The sequence below is a fragment of the Lampetra fluviatilis genome, chromosome 64 (genome assembly GCF_964198595.1).
Source record: "Lampetra fluviatilis chromosome 64, kcLamFluv1.1, whole genome shotgun sequence".
NCBI lineage: Eukaryota > Metazoa > Chordata > Hyperoartia > Petromyzontiformes > Petromyzontidae > Lampetra > Lampetra fluviatilis.
Genome location: NC_136338.1, coordinates 1,078,590 through 1,093,785, shown reverse-complemented (window position 1 = coordinate 1,093,785; position 15,196 = coordinate 1,078,590). Strand labels below are relative to the sequence as shown.

General features: G+C 56.3%; 1 protein-coding gene across 1 annotated transcript in view; it reads right to left on the bottom strand.

Annotated features, from left to right (window-relative positions):
- The window catches only part of LOC144951864 (pleckstrin homology domain-containing family A member 7-like), a 158,674-nt gene that overhangs the window by 132,166 nt on the left and 11,312 nt on the right, over window positions 1-15,196 (bottom strand).

The following is a 15,196-nucleotide window of genomic DNA, read 5'->3' as shown; positions in this document are numbered from 1 at the left end:
TCCCCGCTGCGACGACGTACGGGAACGGAACCGGAAGGGAATACAAACTCAAGTCAAATAACTTGAGCGGCGCGACGGCGCCTCGCGCAGGGTGACGCGGGGAGGGTGACGCGGGGAGGGTGACGCGGGGAGGGTGACGCGGGGAGGGTGACGCGGGGAGGGAGACGCGGGGGGGGTGACGTGTGGGGGGTGACGCGGGGAGGGTGACGTGTGGAGGGTGACGTGGGGAGGGCGACGCGTGGAGGGTGACGCGTGGAGGGTGACGCGGGGAGGGTGACGCGGGGAGGGTGACGCGGGGAGGGTGACGCGTGGAGGGTGACGCGGGGAGGGTGACGCGGGGAGGGTGACGCGGGGAGGGTGACGCGGGGAGGGTGACGCGGGGAGGGTGACGCGGGGGGGGTGACGTGTGGGGGGTGACGCGGGGAGGGTGACGTGTGGAGGGTGACGTGGGGAGGGCGACGCGTGGAGGGTGACGCGTGGAGGGTGACGCGGGGAGGGTGACGCGGGGAGGGTGACGCGGGGAGGGTGATGTGTGGAGGGTGACGCGTGGAGGGTGACGCGTGGAGGGTGACGCGGGGAGGGTGACGCGTGGAGGGTGACGCGTGGAGGGTGACGCGTGGAGGGTGACGCGTGGGGAGGGCTCCGTGCGAGCGGGGGCTGTGGGCAGGGGCAGCGCGACCTCGTGACCCCCGCGTCGGCGGAGAGAAACGGTGGGAATGGGGCAATAAATGTCCAGAGAGAGAGAGAGCGAGCGAGAGAATAAGAGCGAGCGAGCGAGAGAGAGCAGAATAGAGGGGTTGTTTAATGTGCGAGTCTGCACTGCCAGAGAGAAGCCATTGTGGATTTTCGCCTTTCAGCACAAATTTTTGGCGTCACTTTTTTTTATTTTGTTTAAAGCGGGCTTTGCCGAGTGCAGCGGGGGAACGCCGAGCGGCCAGTAACAAACGGCACTCACTTGTACGAGACAACGGGCTACTGGAGCGCGTCCATGATCATTCGTTGCGAAGGGGAGGGTGGGGGGCCTTGATGTAACTTCTATTTGTTGACGTGCCTTACGCAATGACACGCACACGCGTGTTACACGCGTGTTAGATGTACACGCGTGTAACACGCGTGTACATCTAACACGCGTGTTACACGCGTGTTAGATGTACACGCGTGTAACACGCGCACAAGTAAGCGTGCCGTTAGCGAGCACCTATTGAGGCCGGAACGGTGCACCCTTACAAGGTGGTGTTGCCAACACCACGCCCGGCCGCCTTTGTCTCCCCAGTGGCGATGTTTACGCACCGCACCAGGTACTCATGAGGCTGAGTCGACCTAGCGGAGGCCCAGGACCGGTTCAGATAATCACACACACACACGTGTCCACTTGAACGCACACACACACACACACTCGTGTTACACACAATCACACTCCTTGTTCATCCTCCGTGAATCCGCACAAAGGCAACCCTCGTGCACTCGCTCCGTCACTCCTCAAATCACAGAACGCAGAGTCAACACACACAGCACACACACACCACACAACAGACACACCACACACACCACACACACACACAACAGACACACACCACACACACCACACACACAACAGACACACCACACACACACAGCACACACCACACACACCACACACACACAGCACACACACAGCACACCACACACACCAGACACACACACAATCACCCCGTAACCGACACGTCCACTCCGCCGTGGGCTGTCGCTGATATAAAACAATTCGCCAGATTCGACAAAGATTGCACGCCGCCCCCAAATGACCAAATCGCAATCCAACACCGCAGCAGCTTTGGTGGCAGCAGCATCAGGAACAACATCATCAGCAGCATCATCATCAGCAGCAGCATCAGCATCATCAGTAACAGCATCATCAGCAGCATCAGCATAATCAGTAACAGCATCATCAGCAGCATCAGCATCATCATCAGCAGCATCATCAGCAGCATCTGCAACAGCAGCATCTGCAGCAGCATCAGCAGCATCATCAGCAGCATCATCAGCAGCAGCGGCCTGGCTATCACAATCTGATGGCTCAATGCAGCAAAATGCTCTGAAGCGAAGCGTCGATTCTCAATGTGGAGGGAAGAAACCGGAGGACCCGGAAGAAAAATCCACGCGACCACGGAGAGAGAGACACGCAAACTCCACATACACAGCAGCAGCAGCAGGCGTCAGGGTCGGGATCGAACACACGACCTCCTGCACACCAGGCGAGGTAGTTAACATCTCCTAGCCACCGTGATGATGAGAGAGAGAGACATGCAAACTCCAAATATACAGCAGCAGGCATCACGGTCGGGATCGAATCCACGACCTCCTGTAGACCTGGCGAGGGAGTTAACATCTCCTAACCACCGGAGGACCCGATACAACAGAGGATGCCAGAGTACGCTGGAGACGCGTGTTAAGCGAATCGCTAACAACATAAATAAATAAATACCAAACGTTACTGGGAAGTACAAATTCCACAGCATCATCAAGGGTTCAGTGTCAATCCCAGAGCCTCATAGAGCCAGACTAAGACTCCCTTAGGGTTCAGTGTTACTCCCAGAGACTCATAGAGCCAGACTAAGACTTCCTTTGGGTTCAGTGTTAATCGCAGAGACTCAGAGCCAGACTAAGACTCCCTTAGGGTTCAGTGTGAATCGCAGAGACTCACAGAGCCAGACTAAGACTCCCTCAGGGTTCAGTGTGAATCGCAGAGGCTCATAGAGCCAGACTAAGACTCCCTCAGGGTTCAGTGTGAATCCCAGAGGCTCATAGAGCCAGACTAAGACTCCCTTAGGGTTCAGTGTGAATCCCAGAGGCTCATAGAGCCAGACTAAGACTCCCTTAGGGTTCAGTGTGAATCGCAGAGGCTCACAGAGCCAGACTAAGACTCCCTTTGGGTTCAGTGTGAATCCCAGAGGCTCATAGAGCCAGACTAAGACTACCTTAGGATTCAGTGTCAATCCCAGAGGCTGGGAGAGTCAGACTAAGACTCCCTTAGGGTTCAGTGTTAATCCCAGAGGCTCACAGAGCCAGACTAAGACTCCCATAGGGTTCAGTGTTAATCCCAGAGGCTCACAGAGCCAGACTAAGACTCCCTTAGGATTCAGTGTCAATCCCAGAGGCTGGTAGAGTCAGACTAAGACTCCCTTAGGGTTCAGTGTTAATCCCAGAGGCTCACAGAGCCAGACTACGACTCCCTTAGGGTTCAGTGTGAATTCCAGAGGTTCATAGAGCCAGACGAAGCCGAGGGTTCAGTGTGAATTCAAAGGGATCAAAGGCACCACCACCACCACCGCAGCAGCAAAGTCTCCCCCCAATGGCTCAGTGTTCATTCAAGAGGCTCGTTCAGCCCTGAGACTCCGTGACGCGATGTATCCCCTGGGTCAACCCGGCGGAATGAAAAAATAAAGAATCGTCACCAACACACAGCGTCCCCTTCTCTCGCTCGCTCTCTCGCTCTCTCTCACGGAGGGCCGCGCGAGTGGTCGGGGTCAAACGCAGCCCTGGCAGACAGCAGAGGGGAGCGTTCTCAAAGTCGCTCCCTTTCACGAACGCTCCCCCCCCCCCCCATCTTCTTCTCTCCTCTGTCTCTCTCGAGTGAGACTGAGACAGAGACAAAGAGAGAGAGTCTGGCACGGGTCCCAGCGAGGCCCAAAGACAACCCCGGGTGGCGGGCCCCGCGTGGCCACGGAGACGCGTCCCGGCCGCGTCGAGGGCCACACGCAGGCCGGAGCGACTGCCCCAAGAGAGGCCAAAGATCCCCCGTGTAGCCTTAACAGAGTGCTGGGGCAAGTGCTGTTAGCGAGTAGCACCTACGCACACAAAGACAAAGATCCCCCGTGTAGCCTTAATAGAGTGCTGGGGCAAGTGCTGTTAGCGAGTAGCACCTACGCACACAAAGACAAAGATCCCCCGTGTAGCCTTAATAGAATGCTGGGGCAAGTGCTGTGAACGAGTAGCACCTATGAACACAAAGACAAAGATCCCCCGTGTAGCCTTAATAGAGTGTTGGGGCAAGTGCTGTTAGCGATTAGCACCTATGAAGGCCGAAACGATACACGAGGGGGTAGGTGACCAACACCACGCCCGACCGCCTTTGTCTCCCCAGTGACGATGTTTACTACGCACCGCACCAGGTACTAATTTGCGGCTGAGTCGACCTAGGGGAGGCCCAGGACCGCTTCAGATAATCGTCACCAGTGTTGGCCGTGGGCAGGAATCGAACTTGGAGTGAGTAGGTGTAGTAGCTACTACACGTGTAGCAGCTACTACACGTGTAGCAGCTACTGCACGTGTAGCAGCCACGCAATGTAGTAGCCACACAATGTAGTAGCTACAGGTGTAGTAACTACACGTGTAGTAGCTACAAGTGTAGTAGCTACACAATGTAGTAGCTACACAATGTAGTAGCTACAGGTGTAGTAACTACACGTGTAGTAGCTACACAATGTAGTAGCTACACAATGTAGTAGCTACAGGTGTAGTAACTACACGTGTAGTAGCTACAAGTGTAGTAGCTACACAATGTAGTAGCTACACGTGTAGTAGCTACACAATGTTGTAGCTACACAATGTAGTAGCTACACAATGTAGTAGCTACACGTGTAGTAGCTACACAATGTAGTAGCTACTACACGTGTAGTAGCTACACAATGTAGTAGCTACACGTGTAGTAGCTACACAATGTAGTAGCTACACAATGTAGTAGCTACACAATGTAGTAGCTACACGTGTAGTAGCTACACAATGTAGTAGCTACACAATGTAGTAGCTACACAATGTAGTAGCTACACAATGTAGTAGCTACACAATGTAGTAGCTACACAATGTAGTAGCTACACAATGTAGTAGCTACACAATGTAGTAGCTACACGTGTAGCTACTACGGGCCCCGCACTTTCAAGGGCCCCTCGCTAAATTATTTCAAGCTATCAACTCCGGTTCAGCGATTCTGCACTTGCTCTATTACTATAGTACTATACCGCCTTCGACTTTTACAAACGACCGGGCGTTTAACGTTAGCGATTTGTCGTATTATCTGGCCGTATAGCAAATGACAAAAATCAAATAACTTCACCACGCTCCGATTTAAAGCTTTCGTGACTGCAGGGATTCATCTTCTTGGTTCTTTCGGTAAAGTCACATAGAAGGAAGTAATAAAATAATAAAAATATTATGTTTTATTTTTATTATTTTATTACTTCCCTTCTACGTGACTTTACCGAAAGAACCAAGAAGATTCACCACGCTCGTTACCCTCCTGGTAACCATACTTCACCACGCTCGTTACCCTACTGGTAACCATACTACACCACGCTAGTTACCCTACTGGTAACCATACTTCACCACGCTCGTTACCCTACTGGTAACTATACTTCACCACGCTCGTTACCCTACTGGTAACCATACTACACCACGCTCGTTACCCTCCTGGTAACCATACTACACCACGCTTGGTTACCAGGGGTAACCATACTTCACCACGCTCGTTACCCTACTGGTAACCATACTTCACCACGCTAGTTACCCTACTGGTAACCATACTTCACCACGCTAGTTACCCTACTGGTAACCATACTACACCACGCTAGTTACCCTACTGGTAACCATACTTCACCACGCTCGTTACCCTACTGGTAACCATACTTCACCACGCTCGTTACCCTACTGGTAACCATACTTCACCACGCTCGTTACCCTACTGGTAACCATACTACACCACGCTCGTTACCCTCCTGGTAACCATACTACACCACGCTTGGTTACCAGGGGTAACCATACTTCACCACGCTCGTTACCCTACTGGTAACCATACTTCACCACGCTAGTTACCCTACTGGTAACCATACTACACCACGCTTGGTTACCAGGGGTAACCATACTTCACCACGCTCGTTACCCTACTGGTAACCATACTTCACCACGTTCGTTACGCCCCCCCTGACCCCCCCCCCCCGCCGAGCCGTGCCCCCCGGTGGAAATTCCACATTCCCATGGCGATGACCGTGAAAGAATTCCGGCAATCACAATTAGAGGGGCACGGTGGAATTCCTGGACCACGTGTCACGCGGGGGGAGGGGGGAGGGTGGGGGCTCGCACCCCCTCCCCCGGCCCCCTCCCTCGCCCCCCTCCCCCGCAGCCCCCACGACCTTGGATGACCCCAAAGTCTGCGCTGTGCCGGTGAAACGGCGCAGTTGCACCGCCTGCGCCCTCGATAGCTAAGGGGGGAGCCGTGGTCTGGCTCTATGAGCCTCTTGAATTAACACTGAACCCTGTGGGAGCCTTGGTCTGGCTCTATGAGCCTCTTGAATTAACACTGAACCCTGTGGGAGCCTTGGTCTGGCTCTATGAGCATCTTGAATTAACACTGAACTCTGGGGGAGCCTTGGTCTGGCTCTATGAGCCTCTTGAATTAACACTGAACCCTGTGGGTGCCTTGGTCTGGCTCTATGAGCCTCTTGAATTAACATTGAACCCTGGGGGAGCCTTGGTCTGGCTCTATGAGCCTCTTGAATTAACACTGAACCCTGGGGGAGCCTTGGTCTGGCTCTATGAGCATCTAGAATTAACACTGAACCCTGGGGGAGCCTTGGTCTGGCTCTATGAGCCTCTTGAATTAACACTGAACCCTGTGGGAGCCTTAGCCTGGCTCTATGAGCCTCTTGAATTAACACTGAACCCTGTTGGAGCCTTGTTCTGGCTCTATGAGACTCTTGAATTAACACTGAACCCTAGGGGAGCCTTGGTCTGGCCCTATGAGCCTCTTGAATTAACACTGAACCCTGGGGGAGCCTTGGTCTGGCTCTATGAGCCTCTAGAATTAACACTGAACCCTAGGGGAGCCTTGGTCTGGCTCTATGAGCGTCTAGAATTAACACTGAACCCCGTGGGAGCTTTGGTCTGGCTCTATGAGTCTCTTGAATTAACACTGAACCCTGTGGGAGCCTTGGTCTGGCTCTAGGAATCTCTTGAATTAACACTGAACCCTGTGGGAGCCTTGGTCTGGCTCTATGAGTCTCTTGAATTAACACTGAACCCTGGGGGAGCCTTAGTCGGAGACACTTTTCCCAGTCAGCGGCAGGTCTCTAATCCAGACCGCGTAGCCTCCTGAGATGATGAAGTTTAACGCGGCAACACCAGTAGCGGAACTCACTACAAATAAATTCATGCTGCCAGAAAACAGATGCCAAGTCCTGGACAGGTGTAAACCATTAGTGGATGGGTGGGTGGGTTACTGACTTGGCTGTGGGTGAGTCGGTGAGTGAGTGGGCCGGTGGGTGAGTGAGTGGGTGGGTGAGTGAGTGGGTGAGTGAGTGGGTGAGTGAGTGGGTGAGTGGGTGAGTGGGCGGATGAGTGGGTGTGTGAGTGAGTGGGTGGGTAAGTGGGTGAGTGGGTGGATGGGTGGGTGAGTGGGCGAGTGAGTGTGTGAGTGAGTCGGTGGGTGAGTGGGTGGGTGAGTGGGTGAGTGGGTGAGTGAGTGAATGAGTGGGTGAGTGAGTTAGTGAGTGAGTGAGTTAGTGAGTGAGTGAGTTAGTGAGTGGGTGAGTGAGTGGGTGAATGAGTGGGTGGGTGAGTGGATGGGTGGGTGAGTGAGTGGGTGAATGTGTGAATGGGTGGGTGGGTGTGTTAGTGGGTGGGTGTGTGAATGGGTGGGTGGGTGTGTGAATGGGTGGGTGGGTGTGTGAATGTGTGAGTCTATGCTCAACCCTGTGCGGTCTCCTGTGATCGTAAGATTCCGCACAGCGACACACGTGTACCACATCTCGGTACAAATCAACTCCTGCTGCCACGCGAACCCAGGCGCAGATTTCCAGACTCTCTGTGTCAAAGATCAAACCCCTGCCAGGTGGCAACCCTCGAGTAACCGGTGCGATGTGTGAGAGCATCGGCACCGGGGAGACAAAGGCGGCCAGGCAAGGTTGCGAGTGCAGAAAACCCGGAGAGGTGGCAACCCCCGAAGCAGGCGGCACTCATAGCCTGAGCCAACGCTGAGTCAGCGCCCGGAGTGGTGGTGGTGGGGGGGGTGGGGGTGGGGGTGGGGGGGTGGGGGTGGTGGTGGGGGGGTGGTGGTGGGGGGGGTGGTGGTGGGGGGGTGGTGGCGGTGGGGGGGGGGGTGGTGGCGGTGGGGGGGGGTGGTGGTGGTGGGGGGTGGTGGTGGTGGGGGGTGGTGGTGGGGGTGGAGGTGGTGGTGACGGGGGGGCGGGGCTTTAAAACGATCCCCCGCTTCCTCACCAGCGCCCCGCCCCCTTGACGTCGCCCGGGTAACGGCTTCAGGTAGCCCAGGTATTGGGGGGGGGGGGCACCCCTCTCTCCCCCTCCCTCACCTTCCCTCCCTCCCCATCTCTCTTCATCTCCCCTCCCCAGCACCTCCCGACAAAGTCACCCCTGGCGCTGCGTCAGCGTGAATCTCCGTGGCTCATAGAGCCAGACTCTGGCTCCCCTGGGGTTCAGTGTTAATCTCCGTGGCTCACAGAGCCAGACTAAGACTCCCACAGGGTTCAGTGTTAATCTCCGTGGCTCATAGAGCCAGGGACCCCATGGGCTCTCATCTCCTTGCATAACCATGTTCACTCTCATCTACTGCGTTGCATAACCACGTCGGTGCTGTTTGTTACTGGACGTTTCACGTTGCGGCCCCCTCGAGTCTGTTACTCAGCAACTACCGCTGAAACAGCAGCAGCAGCAGCAGGAGGAGGAGGAAACTCGCGTCCGGGTGCAAATGTGCAGCGAGCATGTGCCGCGGTGTTCCCCGGGGCTTGCAGCAGCAGCAGCATCAGTCGCTGCTGCTGCCGCCGCTGCTGCTGATGCTGCCGCCTTTGACCCCCCCGCTCAGACACCGCGGATCTCGTCCCGTAGGCACCACCACGCGCGCGACGTGATTGTACGTGTGTGTGTGTACGTGTGTGTGTGTACGTGTGTGTGTGTACGTGTGTGTGTGTGCGTGTGTGTGTGCGTGTGTGTGTACGTGTGTGTTCGTGTGTGTGTGTACGTGTGTGTATACGTGTGTGTGTTCGTCTGTGTGTGTGTACGTGTGTACGTGTGTGTGTACGTGTGTGTGTACGTGTGTGTGTGTACGCGTGTGTGTGTACGTGTGTGTGTACGTACGTGTGTACGTGTGGGTACGTGTGTGTACCCACAGACTCACACAGAGACCCACAGACTCACACAGAGACTCACAGACTCACACAGAGACCCACAGACTCACACAGAGACCCACAGACTCACACAGAGACCCACAGACTCACAATGAGCTCGCTGTGTAATATTGATCAATCCCGAGCCCGGCTTTAGAGTCGTCCTTTCTCAAGTTCTCGGACCGCTTCCTGAGCCCCCCGGACCGCTTCCTGAGCCCCCCCCCCCCAGGGGAGGAGGCGCGGGGCCCGGGGCGTGTCGCCAGCCCAGACGGAGACGCAGTCGCGCGCTCACTCTCACTAGCAGCAAGCAGCCTGCTGATCATCCTCATCATCATCCTCGTCGTCGTAATCATCATTGTTACCACTGCTGCTGCTGCTGTTACTGTTGTTGTTGTTTATTGGTGGAGAGGGGAGGTGGAGGGGAGGCGATGGAGAGGGGGGGGGAGGGGGGGGGTGAGGTGGTGGAGAGGGGGGGTGGAGGGGGGATGGAGGGCGGGGTGGAGGGGGGGTGGTGGAGAGGGGGGGTGGAGGGGGGGTGGAGTGGAGGGTGGGGAGGTGATGGAGAGGGGGGGTGGAGGTGGGGTGGAGGGGGTGGAGAGGGGGGGTGGGGGTGGAGAGGGGGGGGGGTGGAGAGGGGGTGGATGGGGAGGGGGGGAGGAGGAGGTGGAGGGGGTGGAGGAGGTGGAGGGGGTGGAGGGGGAGGGGGGGTGGAGGAGGGGGAGGGGGGGTGACGGGAAACGCCGCTTCCGGGTCCCCGAGCCCCGCGGGGAGTGGGGAGGGGCCCTGCTGCTGGGGGGGGGGGGCCCGGCACGCGACGCCGTGGGGGGGCGGGGGTGGAAGGGGGGGCGGGGGGGGGAGGATGGGGCAGGGCCCCTCCCCTCCCCTCCCCTCCCCCTCCCCGCGTCGCTCCGCGGGGCCCGGCTCGGCACTCGATTGTTTCCTGTAGCCGGGCCCGCAGGGACCCCGAAACACCGCAACCACCACCACCATAAACCACCACCACCAAAACCATCATCACTACCACCACTACCAAAACCACCACCATTATCCACCGAAACCATCACCCCCAAAAACCACCACCACCACAACAACAACAACGCCACAACAAAGCCACCACCTGGCACCACGTACAAGCCCAATACCGCCACCACAACCGCCACACGTCAGTAGCTCAACACGAGTGCTCGACACCGTCAGAGGTTAGCTGATCTACTGACCAGCCGCTCGACCACAGGTCACAGGTCAGCGGACCGGCGAGCCGGTCTCCTGGCGAGCCAGTGCAGTGGCTAGACAGTGCAGTGGCTAGGCAGTGTAGTGGCTAGACGTTCTAGTGGCTAGGCATTCTAGTCATCTAGTGGCTAGGCATTCTAGTGGCTAGATATTCTAGTGGCTAGACATTCGATTCATCTAGTGGGTAGATAATGTATTGAGTAGCCGATCTCTTGGCTAGGCAGCCAGTGATAAAGTCCGTGTGTGTGTGCGAGGTCTCGAGTGCCGAATACAGAGAGGGCGAGCCAGCTCACAGGGATACTACACGGCTCGAGTGAGTGGGTTTAGACACCAGCCAAGCCAGACAGCTAGCTAGACAGCCAGACAGACAGCTCACACAGACACACAACTTACTAGCCAGACAGACAGCTTACTAGCCAGACAGCTTACTAACCAGACAGCGCACACAGATACACAACTTACTAGCCAAACAGGCAACTTACTAGCCAGACAGACAGCTCACACAGACACACAACTTACTAGCCAGACACACAACTTACTAGCCAGACAAACAGACAGCTCACACAGACACACAACTTACTAGCCAGACAAACAACTTACTAGCCAGACAAACAGACAGCTCACACAGACACACAACTTACTAGCCAGACAAACAACTTACTAGCCAGACAAACAGACAGCTCACACAGACACACAACTTACTAGCCAGACAAACAACTTACTAGCCAGACAGACAGCTCACACAGACACACAACTTACTAGCCAGACAGACAGAAACACAACTTACTAGCCAGAGACAGACAGACAGTCCACCCCCTAGCCATAGCTTACTAGACACACAGCACGCCCACTAGAGAGACAGCAGCGGGCTGGGACCCCCCCCCCCACGTGGGCCTCGCTTCCTGTCCGAGCAGCGCGCGCAGAGAGCGCGCCCGGGCATCAATCACGCGGGGAGGGCAACTCCCCTCGTCTCTCTCTCTTCACTCTCTCCGCACCGCTGTGCTCCCCCCCACCCCTCTCTCTGCACTCTCCTCCCCCCCCACCTCCAGCCCCCCTCCCTCTCCATTGCCTCCCTCTCATCTCTCCCCCACCCTCTCCCCAATCTCTCCCTCTTCCCACCAACTCCTTCCCCTCTCTCTCTCCAATCTCAGCTCTTCCTCCTCCCTCACCATGCACCCCCTCTCTCTCCCAATCTCCCCCCCACCCTCACCACTCACTCCTCCCACTCCCTCTCCCCACCATCTCCTTCCACTCCCTCCCAATCTCTCCCCCACCCTCACCACTCACCCCCCACTCCCTCACCCCCCACTCCCTCTCCCCTGCATCTCTCCCCCCCCTCTCCACTCCCTCCAATCTCCCCCACCCCATCCTGCCCACCTCATTCATGAAGCCGGCGTGTGCTCTCTAGCCCACGTGTTCCTCTCTCTCTCTGTGTGCAATCGTCACCATGGTCTATCAATGATGACATGCAGATCCATAGACTCACACAGAGACCCATAGACTCGCATACAGACACACAGACTCGCATAGAGACCGTAGACTCACACAGAGACCCATAGACTCGCATACAGACACAGACTCGCACAGAGACCCATAGACTCGCATAGAAACCCATAGACTTTCAGAGAAACCCATAAACTCGTATAGAAACCCATAGACTCGCAGAGAAACCCATAGACTCGCAGAGAAACCCATAGACTCGCAGAGAAACCCATAGACTCGCATAGAAACCCATAAACTCGTATAGAAACCCATAGACTTGCAGAGAAACCCATAAACTCGCATAGAAACCCATAGACTCGCAGAAAAACCCATAGACTCACAGAAAAAACCCATAGACTCGCAGAGAAACCCATAGACTCGCAGAGAAACCCATAGACTCGCATAGAAACCCATAAAACTCGTATAGAAACCATAGACTCGCACGTAAACCCATAGACCCCAACTGAGTAGTCACCAAGCCAGCTTTCTCCAAGTGAAGCAATTTGTTACGGGTGTCTGGGGCACAGGGTCACACATGACTGCACGATTTAAAACACAAACACACACAAAACTTGCAACTCATCAGAGAGGAGTTTTCTTTTTCATTTCCCACTTTCATGTTTTGGCTGACTTCCAGTCTCGGGCGAGGAGCGAGCGAGGGAGCGAGCGAGGAGAGAGAGAGCGAGCGGCGGGCGAGGAGCGAGCGAGGGAGCGAGCGAGGAGAGAGCGAGGAGAGAGAGCGAGCGAGCGAGCGAGGAGAGAGAGAGCGAGCGGGCGGGCGAGCGAGCGAGGAGAGCGAGAGAGCGAGGAGAGAGCTTGGCCTTCCATCGACCCGCAAGGAGGAAGCTATCTCCCCCCCACCTGTAAAGAGCTGGGAGAGTGGCTCCCGGGAGGCCACGACACAGAGCCAAGGTGGATGTTATAATTCGATTACTTTCTATTAAAAATGTTAATTGTTTTACCAGGTGTAATGGCACCACCACAGAGCCGCTTCACTGGAGATCTTTCTCAGAAGCGACCTGGGCGGGTGTCAGAAATGATGGCCCTACGAAGTGGGCTCACGGTCATCATCATCGTCGTCGTCGTCACAGCAGCGACAATTCCGCTACTCCGGACGCAGTCACGCGGCTGGTCAACCACCGCGATGTGACATCACAGCTGCTGCTGCTACCCTCCATCATCATCAGCATCATCAGCCGCACGCAGGAGAAGATTTAAGATATCGCAAACTGCAATCATCAACCCCTTGAGACGGAATTCCTCATTGGCGTCACGCACGGCGCACAAACACACGGAGACAGCCCCACGTGGTGCCTTCAGCAGAGTTCTGGGGGCAAGTGCTGACATTAGCGAGTAGCAGCAGCGCGGGATGAAGCGAGTGCGGGGCCTGGAGCACGTGTTGTTATAACGGGGCCCTAAATAAAAAAAACACGTAAATATTAAAGCACCAATTTGTAACTTGTGTAGTAAAGTAATTGTATTTTTTAATTTGCTATTCAGCCAGATAGTACGACAAATCGCTAACCCTAAACACCCGGTCGTTCGTAAAAGTTGAAGGAGGTATAGTACTATAGTAATAGAGCAAGTGCAGAATCACTGAACCAGGATTGATAGCTTGACAGCATTTAGCACGGGGCCCTGGAAAGTGCGGGGCCCGTAGCTATTACACATGTAGTAGCTGCTACACATGTAGTAGCTGCTACACATGTAGTAGCTGCTACACATGTAGTAGCTACTACACATGTAGTAGCTGCTACACATGTAGTAGCTACTACACATGTAGTAGCTACTACACATGTAGTAGCTACTACACATGTAGTAGCTGCTACACATGTAGTAGCTGCTACACATGTAGTAGCTGCTACACATGTAGTAGCTGCTACACATGTAGTAGCTACTACACATGTAGTAGCTGCTACATGTGTCATTGTCGCGCGTTCGGCCGGCCGCCGTCATCGGTCAAACACAAAGAGCGGCTCGGGGTGACGGGAGGATGTGGGGGCAGCAGCAGCAGCAGCAGAACAACAACAACAACAACGAAGATTACAGGCGCCACCCGCCGCTAAGTGAGCCCCACGCGCCTGCAGGGGCATTGACTGCCGCCAGCCGCCCCCCATTGGGGCCGCGACCGCACAGCAGCTGAGGTGGGGACCCCCAGCAGAAAGACCTCCCACCCCCCCCCCCCAATGGCCTCCCCCCTTCTTCCCTGCTGGAGCGCTTCATTTCAGCGGCAAATGTCGGTCCCGGCGCGAGCACGGCTCCTGGGCCGGCTTCGACACGCGGCGCCTCGTCAGCAGGGCAGAGGTTCTCATCGCACCGCCGTGCGGAGCCAGCCGCGCTGATCGGAGGTGCGGGGGGGAGGGAGGGACAAAGTAAACACCAAGAGCAGTTGCAATGAGATGATGACGATGCTTCAAAAGTGCGTAGCTCCCAGTTCGCTTTCTAACATCGGGCGGAAGGAGCGTTCCAGACGGCCGCGGCAGCGAGTTTCCGCCCACGGGCACCGACGCTATCTGGACGGTGCGTGCCGCGCGGGGGACTCGCGACCACGTGCGGAAACTTCCGGCCAATCACGGCCGGCTCCTCATCCAGGGGTTGCGCGCCCCGAATCGCGGAGAGACTCCATCCCATGACGGACAACTCTTCGGAGGCGGCTGCAGCGTCGGACGATGGGACCTACCCCCACCGCCCGCGCACGTGACGAACTCCGATAGACCACGGGGTAGCCCCGAGGCGCGGGTCGCGCTTACGCACGTGACACCCGCCACGTGACACCCGCCACGTGACACCCGCCACGTGACACCCACCACCCCCTCCCGGCAACCAATCGCAGGCCGCAACAAAAAGTACCACACCGATCCGAGCTCGCCGATGCTGCAAGCTGCCCTTGGCACGCGCGCAATCGTCGACGCGACACGTTCCGTGTCCGTAACAATACCACGTGTGTGTGTGTGGGTGGGGGGGGGAGCCTTAGAAGGAATACAAGAAACACTGGACCGACGTTTCGGACAATGGCCCTCCTTCAGAAGCACAGCAGAGATCTGGAGACGGCTCCAATCACGGAAGCTGCTGCGAAATGAGAAGACCCACGATGGAATCTCAAGGCACCAAACACAGCGCCCCTCTGGGCTGCCGAGAAGAAAACGAATTCCTCCTCGTAAACAACTGGACACTCACGCGGGGGGGGGGGGGCGGTGGGGGGCGACGTACAATGCATCCCGCATCCTCTCACCGTCCGATCACTCGTCCCACCGCTCCTCCCAATTCTAGCCGACGGAAACCGTGCGAAACAACAAACTGCCCCCTCTCTCCCAAAACACGACCCGGCTTTGGTGTCA